At 45.8% G+C, this 21,302-nt stretch overlaps 1 long non-coding RNA gene across 2 annotated transcripts; it reads right to left on the reverse strand.

The window, feature by feature from the left end:
* Positions 1-6,430: 6,430 nt before the first annotated feature.
* LOC309668333 lies at positions 6,431-21,249 on the reverse strand. Of its 2 annotated transcripts, none has more exons than XR_014268191.1 (3): positions 19,553-21,249; positions 11,442-11,725; positions 6,431-9,910 (listed from the first exon to the last, which is right to left on the reverse strand). It is a non-coding gene; the product is annotated as an uncharacterized lncRNA (long non-coding RNA). The 2 variants fall into 2 exon arrangements; XR_014268192.1 differs by having other exon boundaries at positions 17,897-21,249.
* Between the last annotated feature and the right edge of the window lie 53 nt (positions 21,250-21,302).

Here is a 21,302-nt window from a genome sequence, read left to right on the forward strand (position 1 = left end):
AGTGAAAGCACTAAGTCCTAACCACCTGGCGGGAACTCCTCGTCTCCCTCCTTTTTAACACGTTGGCCATCACGCCTTTGTCAATCCCCAGTGCAGGACTTTGCAAATTTTGTCTGCTAAGAACACCTTTTGGCAACCCAATGAATGTTCTATTCCCTTTTAGTGAGTCTAATTAATTAGCATCATTAAACTTCTCCCGTCGTGCTCCATCTCCGCCATCTCTCTCAGCCTCTGCTCTGTCTCTCGTCAAACAGCTGCCAGGCTCCTCTCAGCAAGGATTTAATGAGCTCCCACTGGACTCTGGGCTCACTTCTGCAACCACCCCCCCCCCTTTGTCTCTAGAAGATTCCTTTGTCCTTGAGGTTCTCCTGTGGGTGAATAACCCTCATGGGCTCAGTGCTTCCTCCTCTGGGGACACAGATCTAATATTCTTCTCATAAGATACACAACTCCTTCACCACCCACGAGGGAAGGTGGTTCAGGAGAAGCCTGACAGTGACAGACCACACAGGCTTACTGGAGACGCGACCCAGGGAGAGCTGGCATGGGAGGGCCACCTGCCCAGCACAGCTGCCCTTCAGCCATGCTCCTGCTGCAGCAGGTCACAGTATCGCCGGCCTGGAAGGGACAACAGTATCTCGCTTACAAGGCCTGTGGTTACCTTGATGTTGCCCGGTCCCTGGCTGTCTAACTGGCTGTGCTGAGTGAGAGCCCCCAGGAAGGTGGGGCGTCCCTGTGACCTCCTGCCAGAATTGTGACACCTCCACACACAAGGGAGCGGGGCTCACCATTTCTCTGCCACCCCATCTTTGGAAACATCTTGTAAAAGTGCATCCGAGGAAACAATCTTTTCACTCTACCTCTTATTAGTTCCTGGAACAGGGAACTGTGCAGCCTGGCAAGTCACGCCAGGGACGGTGGAGGGCTTGCATGATGAGGGGACACAAGGGGCCAAACTACCATTTATCCCACTTCCGGGGCTGAGACTGTCGACGCCGAGGTCAGGAATGAGCAACACTGACCCACAGTACATGGGGTGCCGTGTCCACAGCACGTCCTCCTTGCTCTCGGGCACCACCTCTGCAGCTACCGACGGAAGTCCTAGAGTGGAGACTGGTGAACTGACCCAAGTGTAACAGAGAGTCAGGTCATGCTCTTCTTGAAATACTTCCAAGTACTTTATGACAACGGTCTCATTGATCTGACCAACATCCAAGAAAGGAAAGAAAGAAGGGAAAGGGAAACGGAAGAAGAAGCCTTCTCATTTCATCAAAACAAAAGTGAATGGTTGGGGGGACTTCCCTGGTGGTGCAGTGGCTAAGGCTCCACGCTCCCAATGCAGCGGGCCCGGGTTTGATCCCTGGTCAGGGAACTAAGATCCCGCGTGCATGCCGCAACTAATAGTCTGCATGTCGCGGGCTTCCCTCGTAGCGCAGTGGTTAAGAATCCGCCTGCCAACGCAGGGGACACGGGTTCGAGCCCTGGTCCGGGAAGATAGATATCACATGCCGCGGAGCAACTAAGCCTGTGTGCCACAACTACTGAGCCTGCGCTCCAAAGCCCGCAAGCCACAACTACTGAGCCCGTGAGCCACAACTACTGAAGCCCACATGCCTAGAGCCCATGCTCTGCAACAAGAGAAGCCACGGCAATGAGAAGCCCGTGCACTGCAACGAAGAGTAGCCCCCGCTCGCTGTAACTAGAGAAAGCCTGCGTGCAGCAACAAAGACCCAACGCAACCAAAAAAAAAAAAAAAAAAAGAGTCTGCATGCCGCAACTAAGACCTGGAACAGCCAAAATAAATAAATAAATAAATATATGTATTTTAAAAAGTGAATGGGGAGGGGGAGCGTTGGGGTGAACCAGCCACTAGTCACCTGGTAACTCAATGAAGAAGTACAAACGAATTCAAAAAACCCTGACCCCGGCCCCATGGCCCCAGCAAATCAGACAGATAGCTGATGACATGCATGCGTGTGTGTGTGTGTGTGTGTGTGTGTGTGTTTGTGAGAGAGAGAGAGACAGAAAGGGAGGGAGGGAGGGAGGGAGGCAGGGGTCCTCTCTGGTAATCTGACAGTTCAGACTGACTTTAAAAGATGGGCTGACTTTGACCCCTCTGCGCTGGAAAAGGTACCAAAGCACAAATCCCCACCCCCACCCCCCTTCCCCAAACTTTATAAATAACAGAGACGCTCACTAGAGTAATTAGAAGAAAGAACTGTCAGCCAAGTGGTTTAAGAAGGTGTGTCTGGAAGCATTGTGTGTTTTCTCTAAAGCAGGACGTGTAGACAGTCAAACACACGAGTTTAATGAGCTCATAAATTTGGAGTGACTCTTCACATCCTACAGTGAGGTCTGAGGTTCAGCTATTTCACCTCTGAAATCAAAGAGGCTGCTCTGGGGTTCTCATCCCTGAACACTGCCTCCAGAGTCTGTGCCGAGGATTTCTTCCTCAGTTTATTTTTTTTTCCGGGGTAACTGACCCAAACAATTCAGCCCCCAGTGTTTTTGCAGAGGGAGGTAATAATTCTTGGTATTCAGAGATGTTTTCTGATGTTTTATCTCTTTCCTTCCCTCCTTAGTCTGCCCCGAGCTACCTAAAATACTTCAGTCAGCACCGATATCCTTTAGGAACTTACATGCTTCTTATAAGAGACAGGTACTTGTCCTGGGTAACTCCTACAAATCCGCAAGGTTCTCTAATGCTCAAGTTCCAAGCACTCTAATCTCAGTAATCATTGTTTACCACAGTGCTTTTCTAGCCTTTTCTATCTACAGTATTTCTAAACATTAATTTAATTGAACTTAAAAGACATTGTACATAATGTGCTACAATTTGGCAAACAAATAATGTCAGTGGTGTCCTGCTGACAGGGTAAGTCTAAGGCAGGAAACGACGCTGTCAGCAGTATTGTCCCACATATGACTCCAAGCCCAAAACAGCCGCAGGGCTCCCTGTGAGGGAGGCACACGTGCGTGATGTCATTCATCTGGGGCCTCGCTGCCCTGGCTGGATCTAAAGGTGCTCTCCCTTTCCAGGTTTGTTCTGCAGAACTAACACTTGGGGTGCCACTTCAAGATTTTGCTCTCTGTCTGGTGCATGCCAGCCTGGACACTAAGAAAGAGCAAGCCTGTAGCTGAATACTTTGTCACCTCTTTTTTCAGAGCCCCAGGACAGCATTGCTAATATTCAGGGCTACACATGACCTTGCTGCCCTCACCATGGAATAATCTGTTAACTAAACAGATAGACAGACAATCTCATAACCAGGGCCACTACATATACTCCGACTTACCCCCTTGGTTCCATTCCTTTCTTTTTATTTATTTATTTATTTATGTATTTATTGGCTGCATTGTGTCTTAGTTGCGGCACGCGGGATCTTTCATTGCGGCCCACGGGCTTCTCTCTGGTTGTGTCGCGCAGGCTCCAGAGCGCGCGGGCTCAGTAGTTGCAGTGTGCAGGCTTAGTTGTCCTGCGGCATGTGGGATTTTAGTTCCCCAACCAGGGATTGAACCCGCGTCCCCTGCATTGGAAGGCGGATTCTTAACCACTGGACCACCAGGGAAGTCCCTCCATTCCTTCCTAAGATTATTTAGAGGGCATTGCTCACTGGCCAATAATGCAGAAGTGTTCTCCTTACACCCCAAGGTGGACTCTTTGTCCACAGCCACCCTCAAATATCCCAGAGCTTCTGGCATCTGCCCCAATAGCCTGAGCCTCCTCTGTGCACTTTTGTTTTCCAGACTCTGTCATTCTCATGAGTTTTCCTGTGCTTCTGAGGATATAACCAAGACAAAAGAGATGCCCCAATCCTGTGCACACTGGATGAATGGGTAAAAATTTAAGATAAGGGAACTGTGGAGAAACCTCATAACATCCTAAGGATTCTTGGTGCAAAAGTTCCCGATGCCACTTTCCCACTCCCACGCCAGCTGGAGACACAGACCTGCCCTTCCCCAGGCTGATTTAGTTCGACCAGAGAGCCATATAAAGGCTGTGCTATCTCCCTCCCAACTGAATCAGTGCACAGCCGGTTACCTCCCTGGACTCCTCGGAGACATCACCGAGCAGAAATCCTTTCTAGGGGTGACAGCACCCTTCGGGAAGCGTAGCATCACCCGAGAGTGCCGCCCCAATCCCTCTGCCTTGGGCAGGTTCGTAGGTGGACTCAGGAAGGGTCCTGAAGGGTGTCCTGGGAGGTAGCAGCCCAGGTGCGAGTGAGGAACTGTGCCCAGGGGGCAAGGAGAAGGCCTGAGAATGAAGGAGCTTCCAGAGACGCTGCTGCACAGGTCTCAGCTGGAAGGCTGAGCTAGAAACTGAATGATGAAACAGAATCGCATTCTTAGTGACGATCAAACTCGCAGATTAACTCAGCTTGCTTGCTTTCTTTTAAAATTCATCTCTGTAGCATCTGTTTCCCTCCAGGCACGTGAAACTTTTGCCTTCTCTCTTCTTGTTCAGTCCACTTCCAGAGGCAAGAGGAGTGAGAAGCACTGGCTTCTGATTCTGCGCCAGATTAGGTCATGAGTGGATGTACTGTTCTCCTTACACGCATCAAATCTAACCGATAAACACGTTGATCTGACAGTCGTTGAGTGTTCTGAATGAGGAACCACAGCAGTGAGGAGCTGTGAAAGGCACAGTCTCTGCTTTGAGAAGCTTCTGTGGGACCGATAAGGCGGCCAGCATGGCCATATCTGGCTTTATGCACCTGCCCTGAAGTCAGCACAGGTCAGATTTTTCTAAACGGAGGTCTCAGCCCTTACTGACTCACTGGGTAATCAGACCCTTTGTTTTCATATAAGACTCATCTTCCACTGATAACAACTTTTGATAGTTAGCCTCTGGTTTTTCTGTCCTCCCTCCTACTTACATGCTCCAGAAAAGTTTCATATTTAAATAAGTCTAAGCATGAATCTCTGGTAAAGAGAAGACTGTTTCTGTAAAAAGGGTAAGTCTTCCCAGATTTGTGTGCCTCAGCTGGGACTGGCACAAATCTTTTTTTTTCTAGAATTGGTCTCCATTGCATGTTCCATTTTCTTTTCATCTTTGATTTTTTTTTTTAATCACCAAAGAAGAAGTTTGCCACCTAAACTGAAAAAAAGGTAGATAACCAATTTCTGTCTTGCTGTATCAAAAATCCTTTAAGGTCCTACAAATGCAGGTAATTATTACCAAAAGACTTGCAGTTTTAGGGAAGAGGAGGAATTCAGCATACCCCAACGAGTGCAGGGACTCGGGGCTTCACAGCCTGAGTAAGGTCATTCCTGAGGAGATAACATCTGTCACACTGCTAACAGGCCCCTCCGATGACCACATTTTCAGAACTGAGAATTGGTGGCAGTCTGACGCGTGGCCTGGCAAAAGGCCAGTGTCTTCTGTCTCTGAAATTGAGATTGTCCCAGAAAGGTGATGCCACATGGTTGCCCACAGCACAGTGAGAAGAAACCTTTCACTGCTGCACTCAGCTTAATAGGTGAACCCAGGGATCTCTCAATCATTTCACCCCTCAGTTCCCTCCCGCTGCCCACTCTCCTTGGACACCAGAGTTTATCACATTGATTAAAGCAGACGTTCAAACAGTACTCCAAACTGACCTATCCACAATTTTCATTTTCATTTTTTCCCATCAAATCAGCGCCTGTCCCCCCTCCCTTTAAAAAGAGATATGTCAGCAGTACATGAACATAACTTCGCCTACTGATTCCCAGCAGGAGGTGTTTCTGCTCTCTATCAGACTGGCTCTTTCCAGATTAAAAAGTAATTCTTCCAAAAGAAGGTTTTATGGTTAAAATTAAACCACAGTCCAAAAGCTATTAGAACCTGGACTGTGGACAAATGCCAAAGACGACAGTCCTGGGCATCTTCCAGACAGAGGAGAAAAGAGACCCACTAGAAGGACGAAATCTTCAATGATCACATAAAAAAGCTAAGTAAAATGTTGGAACCTGTTCAACCACCCTACTTCAGTTAGAAGGTACATTTTAACAACATTAGGAAAGCGAAACTAGCTGTGGGTGGGGTGGAAATGCTGCCAGGTCATCCCGCCTAAAGAAACCCCAAGATTGTGCCTACATGATGGACGTGCTGCGGTGGCACCACGGTGGCACCGTCGCACCACGCGGCCATGAGGATCACACTAGCATTTTCCGGACTCCTGCCCGGAGGGCTCTACCCATGTTTGGTGATCACTAGCTCATCACTTGAGGTCACTTGGGTTACTAGCCCTGATTTGTTATTCCACAGCATGATTAAGAAACAATCATCTAGGAAAACGATGTGTGCATGAAAAGGCCCGAGGGTGCTGAGAGCTTGCTGGGTCAGGCGTCTCGGTGGGAGGGTGGGAGGGGAGTGGGCAGGAAGGCAGGACCCGGGGAGGTCTGGCGAGATGACTCCGAGGCCAGCCTAGCAGCGCCCTCCCCTGGAAGGCTGGGAGCACGCCATCTGGGCTGGGTAGATGCTGACCAACCTCTTCTTCCAACCAGATGTGCGACTGCCCTCTATTGGACAAAATGCTTTTCCATTTTGCCGGACAGATGGCTGAAGGGAAACATTGGCTAGAAGGCCCACCAGGTGGCATTAGGCAAGGCAGGACCTTCTAAGTCTCAGTTTCCACATCTATAAAATGGGAGGGATGGTTAACAGTATCTGTCCTTGAAAGGGTCGTTATCAGGAGGAAATGAATGAAGTACCACTGTTTTCTACCTCTGCCTGCCTGCTCACTCTATGCCCTGACATCATCCAGGTCACTTTCCTGAGGTGATCTTTCACGCCAGTGTCTCTGAACCAGAGGCACAATGATAAAAACAATATAGTCATGTTATTCTAAGCTCTAATAGCTAGTGGCATCTCACTTCTGGTAGCTTTAATCACTTCACAAATGTTTTAAACATAATTTTCAAAGCATTTTTTCTTATAAGCATTTATATCATAATTTAAATCAATTTTCTGATAACTTATGTTCATTGTCTAAATCCCCCAGTGGATTATGAGACCTCTAAATGCAGGGACCTGTGTGTCCTCTGTAACCCCAGTACCTATCCAGCATGGTGCCAACTGCACAGCAGATGCCTGATAAACAATCTGCTGAATAAACACATGGATGAATCATAAGAACTGGTGAAGGCCAGCCAGGAAGGGCAGTCAGATATGGGGAAAAAAGTCCTTTTTCAAGAGTGGTAACATAAACTAATATTAAAAGTGAAAAGGCAGGGTGATGAAAAAGTTTTGGAACTAAATAGAGGTAGTCGTTGCACAACAGTGTGAAGGCACTAAATGTCACTGGATCATACACTTTAAAATGGTTAATTATACGTTATATGAATTTCACCTCAATAATAAAAAAAATGAAAGGGCAGAATCGTAATATAATAATTACGATCCATGATGATTTAGACATTCTACAAATACTTGATAAGTCAATATAAAGAGAATAATTTTGATACAGTGCCTGATGGTTTACATAAATGTTTCCACATAAGTGATTTCATCTGTTCCTCACGACAAGCCCATGGACTTGCAGAGGAGGAAACCGAGAAGTGCAGAGGTCCCGGCAGCGACTTCCTGTTCCTCAGACAGGCCAGACGCACTCGCCACTGGGAGGCGCTGTCCGCGAGGCCTCCTGCCTGAAGAGGACTTCCTCCAAAAAGGACTTCCTCCAAAAAGGACTTCCTACTTCTCTCTCACCTCCGTCTGGGCCCCACTTGGAGAGTCACCTCATCAGAAAGGCCTTCCCCAACCACCTTATCTAAAAGAGCAGCCCAAACACCCCACTCTTGTCATTCTCTCTCCCTTACTCTGCTTGGTTTTTCTTCAAAATTCTTAGCTCATATTACATATTGACACAATTTTTCTGTCTCCTGCTTACAATAGCGTAAGCAACAGAACAGGGATATCTGTCAGTTTTGTTCTCTGTTACAATCGTGACTTCTGGAATAGTGCCAAATAATAGGTGCTTGATAAATATTTGTTAAAGAATGAATAAGTAGTAGAATTTTACCATGAACCTGGCTGGATCTTTTGGGGAGCCTAGGCTTTTTAAGCCACACCACAAAAATGAAACTGTAATGTGACTGAGATACAATACCAGTTGTTATAGTGGGAAGCAGCTGCATTGCACGGGGGGGTCAGCTCGGCGCTTTGTGACCAACTAGAGGGGTGGGATAGGGAGGGTGGGAGCGAGACACAAGAAGGAGGGGATATGGGGATATATGTATACATATAGCTGATTCACTTTGTTATACAGCAGAAACTAACACAACATTGTAACACAATTATACTCCAATAAAGATGTTAAAAATAAATAAATAAATAGAGAAAGGTTAAAAAAAAATACCAGTTGTTAGAGCACTATGACAAAGTGCTACGTTGTTCAGGAATGAGTCCCTTCGTGCTCCCCTTGTCTCCAAGGGGAGGCACCTGTCTGTTGTATCTCTGGCTCAGCACAGTGCCAACCACCTAGTATGGGCACTTGTCTATACGATATCAATAAGACATGGTGGATTCTGGGCAATACAGCCGAGAATGGAAGAACTGACCACAACACGAGTCCGCGTCCGGGACCCACCCTGGGAGTGCACACCAGGGAGTCTCTGAGGAGGAGAGGAAGGAGGAAGGAGAACGTGCTAGGCAGGGGTCAGAGTCCAAGGAGCACCAGGGTATGGCCTCGCAAGCCTTGAGTAATCAGGGTAGAAATGGCTCCTGAGACCAAACTGATCTGCAATGCCAACCTTGTACAATTAATTCAGGCTCTCAGGGAAAGCTTGCAGGGCTGGCCTCTTAACAGTTGGGTCAGGGTGGTCTGACAGGATGGGTGACCCTTGCGAGATGGACAATGCACCTCTGAAACCCAGTGGCCATCCCAGAATGATACCCAGTGGCCTCTGAGAAATTCGTGCCCAGCAGCAGCAGCTGCCTTTCTTCAGCCTCTGAATCAGGCAGCCAGGCATGGTGGAAAACTGTCTGGGGTCACACCGATTAGGGGCCAAACTCCTGAAGCTCTGGTGTCAGCTCTGTTCCTTGCACCTGTTTGAACCTGTGTCTCTAAGTGCAGTTTTCAAATTGCGAACAAACTCACACAAGCATAAAAATCTATCATTTGTCCAAACTGACTGCTGCCATGGGCCTTGTTGCATCTTAAATGGAACAAAATATTTAACATGGACAGATACCTGTTTGCCATCCTGTGCCTCACATTCTAACTTAATGGTACGGAAGCATGTTTTCAACTTTTAGTAAAGTCGTAAAATCTTTTAAAAATGTTCTGAAATTGAATTTCTGCAGAGAATTCCAAGCTATGTAAGCTATGATACACACACACACACACACACGCATACACACACGTATTTTCTCTAGAAGCTTCCTTATAATACGTCCAAAGTACACAGCTCAAAATTCAAGCAAATTATTAATTACAAAACAAATTAAACAGAAAAAAATCACAGCATGATTTGTATAGCTGCCACTACTTTGGCCATTTTCCATGGGATGATTGATATTTCATTTTAATGGGTGCTGGTTTCAGGAACCATGACCATTCACCTTTGGCCTACACTGCCTGTATGTAACCCTCCTCCCTGTGGGCACTCAAGCATGGGTGGGTATTTAGTTTTTCTCAATTCCCACAGCATGAAAGAAAAAACAAACAAAGCAAAACACGTTACTGTTTTTATCTTATATTCCCTAACATTCAAAAAGAGTATTTGGTCATCAATGGAGGCCTCAGCTTGACACGAGATCAAATGCACAAGCACAGCTTGGCATCAAACTGGACCAGCAAACTCGGGCACCTGCAAAGGTGGGCAGGGACCCCAGGCAGGCAGGCGGGCTCTGGCCAACTGCAGAGCACAGGAATGCAGACAGGCAGCAAGGGTTGCCATATGGGCCCAGGGTGGCCAGATCTTCTTACTTTTCAAGAAAAACCAGAAACCCAGGTTTTAATATGAACTCTAGATTTTTAAACATTAGCAGTTCGTTCTAAAAACTGCTTTAAGAATATTCTATCCAAACACTACACATCTGTGGCTTGATATGGTGCTTGGGCAGCCTGTTCCTGAATCTGGGGAGTAGTAGGTGGTTCCAGTGGGTTCCGGCCCAAATCTGCCACTCATTAACTGCTCCCTGGTTGGTTGCGTCACGTCCCTCCCTTGGGTTCAAGTCCTTAGATTCAAAGTGATGTACCTGCCTAATCACTTTGATTGACCAGTCCAGGCTCCAACTTCCTCATCTATAAAATGCAGATAGTAACACAACCCTGCTCATATGGCGATTATGGGAGTAAAGGAGATCCTGCAGGCAAAGCATCTAACTGCAAAGTAAGCATTTGCTGATAGATATCAGACACGATTAGCTGTAAGCTTGGTGCCTCCCTCCTCACCGTCATTCACAATTAATCAGCAAATCCTGTTAAATAGGTCTCCTAAAACCCTCTCCAGTCTATCCTCTTGTTTTCATCCCCACTTTCTGTGCCGTAGTTCATAGCCTCGTCCTCTCAACTCTGAACTGTTCCTTACATCGATCTAATGAACATACCTCCTGCTTTACTGAGCAGGGGACTCTGTGCCGGGGAGCTACTTAGTGTCCCACTTTGACCCACCCTCATACTGCGCCCAGCTGATTCGATCTCTCGGCTCAGCAAATTACTTAAAGCAAAGATCTGCTGGCGTCATTCTCCCTGTCACCTAGAGAACAAAGGCCAACTTCCTTAGTCCTGCATTCAAGGCTGTCCCCAGGCTCTCCCTCAGCTCACATCCTACCGGTCTCTATAATCCTCTCTCTGCTCCGGCCACACCAAACTACTTTTCTCGCCTTTTCCAGAACGAGCCACACGGTTCCTGGTCATCATACATCAGCAACACTATTCTTTCTACTTAGAATGTTTGTTTCTCTTCTTCTCACCCAACGTCAACCCCTTCTCACCCTTTGAAGTCCAGCCTTAAATGGTCATCTCCACCATGAAGCCTTCTCTGGTCAGCCCCCTAACCAGCCCCCAGAGTCAGGCCCTCCCTCCTCTGCGTTTCCCACCACACTTAGTACCTATGTCCCTTCAAGCCCATCTCACAATGCGTGGTAACTGGCTTACTGAGACATCTGTCTCAACGTGAGATAGACAGGAGGCCAAGGGCAAGAACCTGGTCCTTATATTTGTTGCATTCCCAACTAGCACATGGTGAGTGTTCAGTGCTGGCTGAATGAATTAATGGGACCAAGAGGGCATTTGAACAAAAGCCAAACAATGATGTCATTTTTAATACAACCTGTTGTTAGAAACAGGGATCTTTGGGAATATGCAAAGAAAGAATAATAAAAATACATAAAATCACTCAGGAGCTCTTAATTCCCTGTAGTGTGTGCATTTTGGTTAAGTTTAGTAAAAAAGGATATTATACATATATGTAACGTTGTAACTACCCAGATGATTGAAAATATCTGCACTTACAAAGCGGTGTCACAGTTTCTTGATCTTCACTTTTTCTTTCTGTGGTCTTGGTGGAATGCATCTGATATTCCAGGAGAAAATGTAATCCAGCCAAAGAACAAGTCTGATTATTTGGTTCACAATTTATATACTGTGAGGCGTAATCTGAGAGACCCACACAACCGAAAACTGCTCGTCTTGACCTGGTGCCTGTGCAGGCTTCTTATAAGAAAGGCAACAATTCCTCGGTACTCAGATAATCACCAGAGGAGGCCAGCAGTGGATGGTCTTGGGAAGGCAGAGATCTGAGAAAGAAAATAAACATCATTTTTTTTTGGCATTTATGTTCTTAAAAACTTGTCTCTGAAGCGCTCATTCAACAAACATTCACTGGGACTTCCCTGCCGGTCCAGTGGTTAAGACTCCGCACTTCCACTGCAGGGGGCGAGGGTTCCATTCCTAGTCTGGGAACTAAGATCCTGCACACCTTGCGGCAGCCAAAAACAAAATTTAAAAAACAAAACAAACAAAAAACAAAACAAAAACAACAAACATTCACTCAAGGAATGGAAGGGTGGCTCCATGGCCTCACTCCCCGCCCCCCAAGCAGGATGGCAGACCTCGCTTTGGCAGGCTAGGAGAACAGGTTGTGGGGTTTGGCTAGTAAGAACAGAGGCAGTTCAGCAGGGTGGTTTCCCATGCGGGTCTGGGGTCAGGCTGCCTTGGCTCAGGGCCTGGCCCGGGGAAGTTTCTAGCTGGTAGAGCTGATAGAGTGATAGTTCTTATCTCAGAGAGTTGTTGGAAGGAATAGATGATAGAGAACATGTAAAGCGCTCAGCATGGTGCCTATGAGATGATTCTGATTATTATAAGAATTCAGTAAATGTTAGCAATCCTCATTTGTTAAAAACATCCTACTAATAGGCTTAAGCCTTCTGCAGCTTATCTTTACAACTCTGCCCACACCCAATATCTCTACTTTGTTGTCTTAACTATGAGATCAGAGCTCCTAGAGAATGGAAGAAAGAGCAAGCTATAAACTTCTGACCAATAAATAAGCAGAAATAATGGAGCCAAAGAGAAGAAAACAGCCCACATACACTGAACACCTGGTTGTGTACAGTGGCTCAAGCATAAAATAGATCTGGATGCTTGATGGCCATACTTGAAGGGAGATAACGAAGGGGCATGCCTTCGAACTGCTGAAGGAAATTCTTTACCTAGACGAGCCTAGACAAGTGTGGAATAAGACATTTTCAGGCATCTGAGCCTTCAAAAAGTCTGAGATATTCTAAGGAACAGCATAAATTATTACAGCAACTTCTCAATAGATGTTAAATAGTATTAAGACAGGTAAAGTCACTGAATATGAAGGACTGATTCATACCACAAATACATGCTGAGTGCCTGTGATGTGTTGGTTAGACAGTGGATTAGAACAAGTAACCCAGCAGACATACGTCATTCCCTCATGGAGCTTACATTCTAGTGGGGAGACATAGATAGTAAACAACCACAGAAGGGAAACTCCGATTCCGATGAATGCTCCAGAGAAAGAAACTGGGCCAAAAGCCCCAATTTTGGGTATACAAGAACTATAACAGATAGAACATCCAGCTAAATGACATCATCTAGATGCAATCAGATAAATCCAGAATGTTGGCCATCTATAAGAATACAGGCCAGAATTCGTTAAAAAGTCAAAGTTGTTAAAAACAAGTGGGAGGGGCTTCCCTGGTGGCGCAGTGGTTGAGAATCTGCCTGCCGATGCAGGGGACACGGGTTCGAACCCTGGTCTGGGAGGATCCCACATGCCACGGAGCAGCTGGGCCCGTGAGCCACAATTACTGAGCCTGTGCATCTGGAGCCTGTGCTCCGCAAGAAGAGAGGCCACGATAGTGAGAGGCCCGCACACCGCGATGAAGAGTGGCCCCTGCTTGCCACAACTGGAGAAAGCCCTCGCACAGAAACGAAGACCCAACACAGCCATAAATAAAAAAAAAATAAAAAAATTAAAAAAAAAATTCCAGTGGCTTCCTATTACACTAAAAATACAATTTCATCTAAAAAAACAAGTGGGAGATTAACGTAGATTAAAGAGTTAACAATCACATTCAACATATGAGCCTTGATTGGATCCTGGACCACGGGAAAAATTTTATAAAAGATATTTTGGGGACAAGGAAGGACATTTGAATATAGATTGAATATTAGATGATATTAGGGAATTATTCTTAATTTTTAATTTATTAAATTAAAAAAAATTTTAATTTGCTTAGGTATTATGGGTATGTAGGAGAATGTCTCTATTCTTAGGAGATATATGCTGAAATATATAGACATAAAGCAAATAGGGCAGGGCTTCCCTGGTGGCGCAGTGGTTGAGAGTCTTCCTGCCGGTGCGGGGGACGCGGGTTTGAGCCCTGGTCTGGGGGGATCCCACATGCCGCGGAGCGGCTGGGCCCGTGGGCCACAGCTACTGAGCCTGTGCGTCTGGAGCTTGTGCTCCGCAACAAGAGAGGCCGCGATAGTGGGGGGCCCCGCGCACCGCAATGAGGAGTGGCCCCCGCTTGCCGCAACTGGAGAAAGCCCTTCCACAGAAACAAAGACCCAACGCAGACAAGGATGAAAAAAATAAATAAATAAATAATAAAAATAAAAGAATTCCTTTAAAAAAAAAAAAAAGCAAATAGGGCAAACTGTTATCAACTGCTGAATCTAGAAGAGAATATTTAATTGCCTATTGTTCTAATCTTTCAATTTTTCTGTATATATTAAAATGTCCAATATAAAAAATTGGATAGGTCTTCCCTGGTGGCGCAGTGGTTAAGAATCCACCTGCCAATGCAGGGGCCACGGGTTCGAGCCCTGGTCTGGGAAGATCCCACATTCCGCGGAGCAACTAAGCCCGTACGCCACAACTACTGAGCCTGCGCTCTAGAGCCCGCGAGCCACAACTACTGAGCCCACGCACCACAACAACTGAAGTCCACACGCCTAGAGCCCGTGCTCCGAAACAAGAGAAGCCACCGCAGTGAGAAGCCCATGCACCGCAACGAAGGGTTGCCCCGGCTCACCACAACCAGAGAAAAGCCCATGAGCAGCAACAAAGACCCAACACAGCCAAAAATATATATATGTATATATATATACATATATACATATATATATGTAAAACTGGATAAAAAGGAATGGAGGAGAAATAAGCATAGATAACTTTTTGGAGGAATTTAGCTGTGAAGGGAGTGTATTAATTTCCTAGAGCTGCTGTAACAGATTACCACAAACTCGGTGGCTTAAAATGACAGAAGTTTATTCTCTCACAGTTCTAGAGGCCCAAATCAAGGTATTGAGAGAGGCCACACTCCCTGCAGAGGCTCTAGGGAAGACCCCATTGTGTGCTTTCCACCCTCTGGTGGCTATTAACATTCCTTGACTTGTGGCTGCCTCACTCCGGTCTCTGCCTCTGGGGCCATACTGCCTCCTCCTCTTCTGTGTGTGTCTGATCTCCTTCTGTCCCTCTCCTTATAAGGACACCTGTGCCGGCATATTGGGCTCACCCAGATTATCCAGAATAAGCTCCTTCTCTCAAGATCTTTAACTTAATCACATCTTTCACCATATAAAGTAACATTCACTCTTCTGCCACAGGGGTAATAGTCACAGGTTCCTGGGGTTAGGAAGGGAATATATCTTTCGGGGCCGCTTCTGTGCCTAGCACAGGGAGGAAGAAAAATGGGACCGTAACTAGAGGGGAATGTGCAGCCAGAAAAGGTTTTGTTTGTTTTTTTTAAGATACGAGAAATTATAGCATATTTACAATAACTGATTTGGGACAGTTTGTTGTACACTGCAGTAGCAGTACAATAATACAGTTGATTTGTTCATCGTGTTAGCCACTTGCACACAGGAAAATTCATAAAGAAAATAGCAAGGCCATCATCAAAAAGCCTACAAATAATAAATGCTGGAGAGGGTGTGGAGAAAAAGGATCACTCATACATTGCTGGTGGGAATGCAAATTGGTACAACAACTATAGAGAACAGTATGGAGGTTCCTTAAAAAACTGAAAATAGAGTTACCATATGATTCTGCAATCCCACTCCTGGGCATATATCTGAAGAAAACTATAATTCAAAAACATACATACACCTCAATGTTCATTGCAACACTATTTACAACAGCCAAGACATGGAACCTAAATGTCCATTGACAAATAAATGGATAAAGAAGATGTGGTATGTGTGTGTGTGTGTGTGTGTGTGTGTGTGTGTGTGTGTATGTGTGTGTGTGTGTATGTGTATATATATGTGTGTGTGTGTGTGCGTGTGTGTGTGTGTGATGGAATATTACTCAGCCATAAAAAAGAATGAAATAATGCCATTTACAGCAACATGGATGGACCTAGAGATTATCATACTAAGTGAAGTAAGCCAGACAGAGAAAGACAAATTTCATATGATAACGCTTATATGTGGAATCTTAAAAAAAAAAAAGAAGATACAAATGAATTTATCTACAATACAGAAATAGACTCACATAGAAAACAAACTTATGGTTACCAAAAGGGAAAGGGGGAGAGGGATAAACTAAGAGGAGAAAAAAAGAAAATAGCAAAGTACCCTCAAGATGAAAATAACAGTTACTCTCTGAGAATTTGATTAAGAACAATGAAAAGGTAATGGAGGAGAACTTTTGTCAAACATGGCAGATTGAACAAATATATATGTTTATCTCCAAACCCCACCAAGATGAAAATAAAGGAATAAATATGGTATAAAACCACAAAGACAGGGGCTTCCCTGGTGGTGCAGTGGTTGAGAATCTGCCTGCTAATGCAGGGGACATGGGTTCAAGCCCTGGTCTGGGAGGATCCCACATGCCGTGGAGCAACTAGGCCCGTGAGCCACAACTACTGAGCCTGCGCGTCTGGAGCCTGTGCTCCGCAACAAGAGAGGCCACGATAATGAGAGGCCCGCGCACCACGATGAAGAGTGGCCCCCGCATGCCGCAACTAGCGAGAGCCCTCGCACAGAAATGAAGACCCAACACAGCCAAAAATAAATAAATTAATTAATTTTAAAAAAAAACTTAAAAAAAAAAACACAAAGACAAAAGGAGCAGGAGAGCAGACAACAGTGGATCAGAGAGGTCAACAAAATTTTGGAGATGGAGGGGGAACTAACTTAGCAGCGTGTGGGAAGCTGGGACTTAAAGAGGAGAATACAAACCAAAAGAGTAACAGTTCACTCTACTTGTCCCCCCAAAAGTTCAGGACCTGAAGGGACCAGATACCTCAGGTGGAAGGAGAAAGTCATGGAGCTGAAAACAGGGAAATTGATTAGAAGTCTGTATATAAATCAGTTAAACTCAACAAATCCCTTCTCCAGCCCTTTTTAGCCTGGCAATGACCCCTTGCGGGATATCAGACGGTTTATTCTTTGGAGAAATTGAGTCTGCAAAACATTGACTCAGGGCCACCAGGCACAGCTGAAAGTAGTGGTGAGCACTGAGCTGAAAACAAAAGGACTGGGTGAAAATTGGCGTGCTGAATGTTGGATCCAAAACCCTATCCCCCTTGCCCTGCTGCCAGAACCTCAACAGTGGTGGCCATGCAAATAATCCCCAGATAGGAGACTGGAGAATCTTCTCTGGAGAAACTGAAGAGTTCCTGCAACGTGATCTACAGATTCTGACATTTGAGGGTACCCACTAAAAAAACCCCCACTGCTCCAGTCACCTTAGAATGAAGCCCATCAATTAACAAGCCCCAGCTGTGCACCTAGAGTTTCCAATTAGCTCTGCTCAGTGTCCTGTTCTTAAATATGAATAGACAAATATCAAACATTTGAGGAAAACCTCCAACAACACACACACACACACACACACACACACACACACTCACACACCAGAAAGGGTGGAAGGGAATTCAGAGGAAACAATGTGAAAACCAGAAGAAAACTTAAAACCAGGAAAATTCCTCAGAGAGCTAAGAGCACATGTACATGAAACAAAAACAGAAATGCTATATGTAAAATAAGAAGCAATCAGTGAACAAGAGAGTTAAAATTAAAAATCTAATAGAAAGGATAAGAAGATAAAGTTAATAACATTTTCTATCCAGAGAGTAGAAGAAAAAGAGGGTGACATAAGTAGAAAAAAAGATGAGTATAATGCAGGCTCCCACACCCTGAAAACCACAGAAAATGGGGTGAGAGTGCAGGTTGGGCCGATGTGTGGTAGAAAACAGGTAATTTACATATGAAAGGAAAACAGGTCACATCCATAGAGTTTAAAAAAGAAGACGAACAAAATTGTACTTATAAACAGCAGCACTTGGAAGTTAGAAGAGCGTGCCTTCGAAATTCTAAGGGAAAAACATTGTCAACCTAGAATCGCACACCCAGTTAAACTATCAGTCAAATATGAGAGAAGAATCAATATTTTCAGACAGATAAGGTGTTACAAAGTTTACCTCCCGTGGTTACTTTCTTTGGAAGCTATTAGATGATGTGGTTGACCAAAATGAGGCTGTAAAACAAAAAAGAGGAAGAAGATCTAAGATCCAGGCAGCAGGAGAACCAACACAGAAAAACAGAGAGAAGTGTTAAGAAGCTCAGGAAAGCAGCTCTGGAACAAGCCTAGAATGAGCCACCCTACATCAGACCCAGAGGACAAAGGACTCCAAGAAGGAAATTGCCAGGAAAAAAAAAAAAAAGGAATTGATAGATTATCTGTTAGATTTGACTATATGAACAAAAATATGGCATAGAGTTTAACAGCACTTTTGGAGATGGGAAAATTAGGTAGGGGTGTGTAGAAAACTTAACAATTAAAAAACATGAGGCTATTATAAATCTGTGTTATGAGACTTATGATATGATGAAGTTTCTACCCCTTATAAATTGTAGACTTTAAAAAGTATGTGGAGGAGAAAGGGTGACGTATTCCTTTCATCCTAAGTATCCATGACTGCTTCTTGCAACCTCTTAGATCCCTACCCAAGAGTCTTGATATTGATGCCTTGACACTAGATACTCAGAGAATCTTCTCTCTTCCCTGGGGTGACAATGGATGGTGGATGACATGTGGAAGACATAAAAGAAAGCCCCAAAGGAGACAGACACAAGGGGAAAAGTCCATGTGATTAGATGCATCATTAAAAGTCAAAGATGGAAATGATAATAATAATACAAAATAATTGAGACCACTTCAAATTCAAATTTGATGTGGAGGTAAGGGGAACTTGTGGAAATGGTGATCATGGTGAAGTGACTAAAAAGGTGGAGCCCAGGGACTTCCCTGGTGGTCCAGTGGTTAAGAAACCCCCTTACAATGCAGGGGACGGGGTTTGATCCCTGGTTGGGGAACTAAGATCCCACATGCCATGGGGCAACTAAGCCCACACGCCTCAACTACTGAGCCCGCATGCTCTAGAGTCTGCATGCCATAACCAGAGAGCCCACGTGCTGCAATGAAGATCCCTGCGTGCCACAACTAAGACCCGATGCAGTCAAATAAATACATATTTTTCAAAAAATAGTGGCGCCCGGGACTTCCCTGGTGGCGTAGTGGTTAAGAATCCGCCTGTCAATGCAGGGGACATGGGTTCAATCCCTGGCCCGGGAAGATCCCACATGCCGCGGAGCAACCAAGCCCAAGCGCCACAACTACTGAGCCTGCGCTCTAGAGCCCGTGAGCCGCAACTACTGAGCCTGCATGCCACAACTACTGAAGCCCACGTGCCTAGAGCCTGTGCTCCGCAACAAGAGAAGCCACTGCAATGAGAAACCCACGCACCGCATCGAAGAGTAGCCCCCACTCGCTGTAACTAGAGAAAGCCCGTGCGCAGCAGCGAAGACCCAAGGTAGCCAAAAATAAATAAATAAATACATTTATATATTTAAAAAAAAATAGTGGAGCCCAGCAATTATTCTGGATACAATCTGGGGGCTAGTTACAGGGAAGATCAGGGAGGCTGGGCTCAGTCCAGATATACAGGGCCCTGCGAGAGGCCTGTCCCATTACACTGTAAAATTGGCTACATGGGAGAGGAGGGTACAGAAATAGTAAAGGAAATAACTTTAAAATCCAACAAACATAATCACTGTTGCGGGATTTGGCTTCTTACTTTTTTTCTTCACTTCTTTATTTTCTTATCTCTGCTCTTGCCTTTGTCACTTTGGAGCCCTTCATTATTCTTTAGGATCCTCTCTCAGAAACTGCACTCCAGCCTGCATCTCTGTCCACAACCTTCATGACCTATCCTTATCCTGCTGTAACTTTCCATTTTTCTCACTATGCATTCTCCTACATCGCATAAACCCAATCATGTGTTAAACTAAATCCTTCTAGCCTATCCCAAATCCATTTCTCAAACATTTCTCTATAAGCTCCTCAGTCACAGCTCTTTTCCAAGAAACCAGTGTCCACTTTTCCTCTACCTATCAACACATTAACAAATCTTCTCTTTCTTCTCAAAATGTTCCATTTCCCTCTTTATCACTCTTCTTCACTTCCTTTGGTCCTGGTCTCCGCCTTCATCCCCAGTAGCTCTTCATTCCCACTCTCTCTTCTCTTAGGCAAAGATGCTCTCCTTTCCCTCTCATATTTACCCCTTCAGGGTCAGTAACTTTCTGCTTGTCTCTAATTTCTCCTCTCTGACTTGCAGTACTTCCCCTATCTCCTTCTCTTTCCTTCTTTACCTTAAATCCTTCATCTGCCTCATTCACTGGTACCTTTGTCTACAATCTTTCTCTTCCATAGAAACGGATTCATCAATATTATCATTCACTTCATCCAAGACATCCTCCTCAACCTCCAATCCTTCCTCAATCTCTTCATTGTTCTCCTCTACCTTTTCAAAAGGAATGTCCATCTCAGCATCAGTAATTTCTATCAATCTTTCATCACCAGTAACTTCCACCACTCTTTCAATTTTCTGTTCATTTATGCTCCCCATTCTTGAACCCTACAATTTCTCTCCACTAGTCCCCAGCTTCTCTCCCCTGGATCCCCGCCTTTCCCCGCTGAACAGCAGCTTCTCTCCACTTGACCTCTGCTTCTCTCCACTCGACCTCAGCTTCTCTCCACCTGACCTCAGCTTCTCTCCACTTGACCTCAGCTTCTCTCCACTTGACCTCAGCTCCTCCGCATTCTGCCCTAGTTCGTATCCTCTGCATCTCGAGTCCTCTCCACTGGTTCCCACTCCAATAAACTTCAACCTCTATTTAAACCCAAATCCCCCCCTAGACCCTGCTGTAGTCCCTGCATTCTCAGATTCAGCCTCTATTTCGTGTCTGACTTCTTGCTTTCCCCACACCTCGAGTTGTCTTTCCGCAAACCCGCGGAAGCCTGTAATGCACTTGCTACACTGCGCACTCGTTTCACATCCATCCTTTCCTGACTCCGGCCTGACTTTCCTCTCAAGACTGCCTTTTCCACATCTTCCAGTCTCCAGTCCTCAGACTCAAGCTTCGGGTTCCACATCCTAGGCTTTTGCGTGTTTCTACCCAGGAGCTCCATTCTCTTCCCGATCACGATGAGCCCGTTCCAGGGCATCCACAATTTTTCTCGCATCGTCTGCGCCCCTCTGCTTCCAGGCTCCAGTTGCGACCGCCCGCGGGTCCGGGCCTGGCCTCGGGCGCCCTGGCCGCGGGCCCTGTCGCGCCCCCTCGCCACCCTTTGCGGCTTACCCAGCCACTCCCTCATGTCCCAGAGCGGATGTCCGAACGGAACCCCTTTCTCCAAAGACATTAGCCCTTGTCCTCGTCCCTAGTCCGCCACCCCAACCCCGGCTCCCCATTCCCCTCACCCACGCCACCCTCCCACCCAGCCCTCCGGCCTGCCGCCCCGCCCACCGCCTGGAGGGCGCAAGACTA

Source organism: Balaenoptera physalus (genome assembly GCF_965194825.1).
Source record: "Balaenoptera physalus genome assembly, chromosome: 10".
Classification (NCBI taxonomy): domain Eukaryota; kingdom Metazoa; phylum Chordata; class Mammalia; order Artiodactyla; family Balaenopteridae; genus Balaenoptera; species Balaenoptera physalus.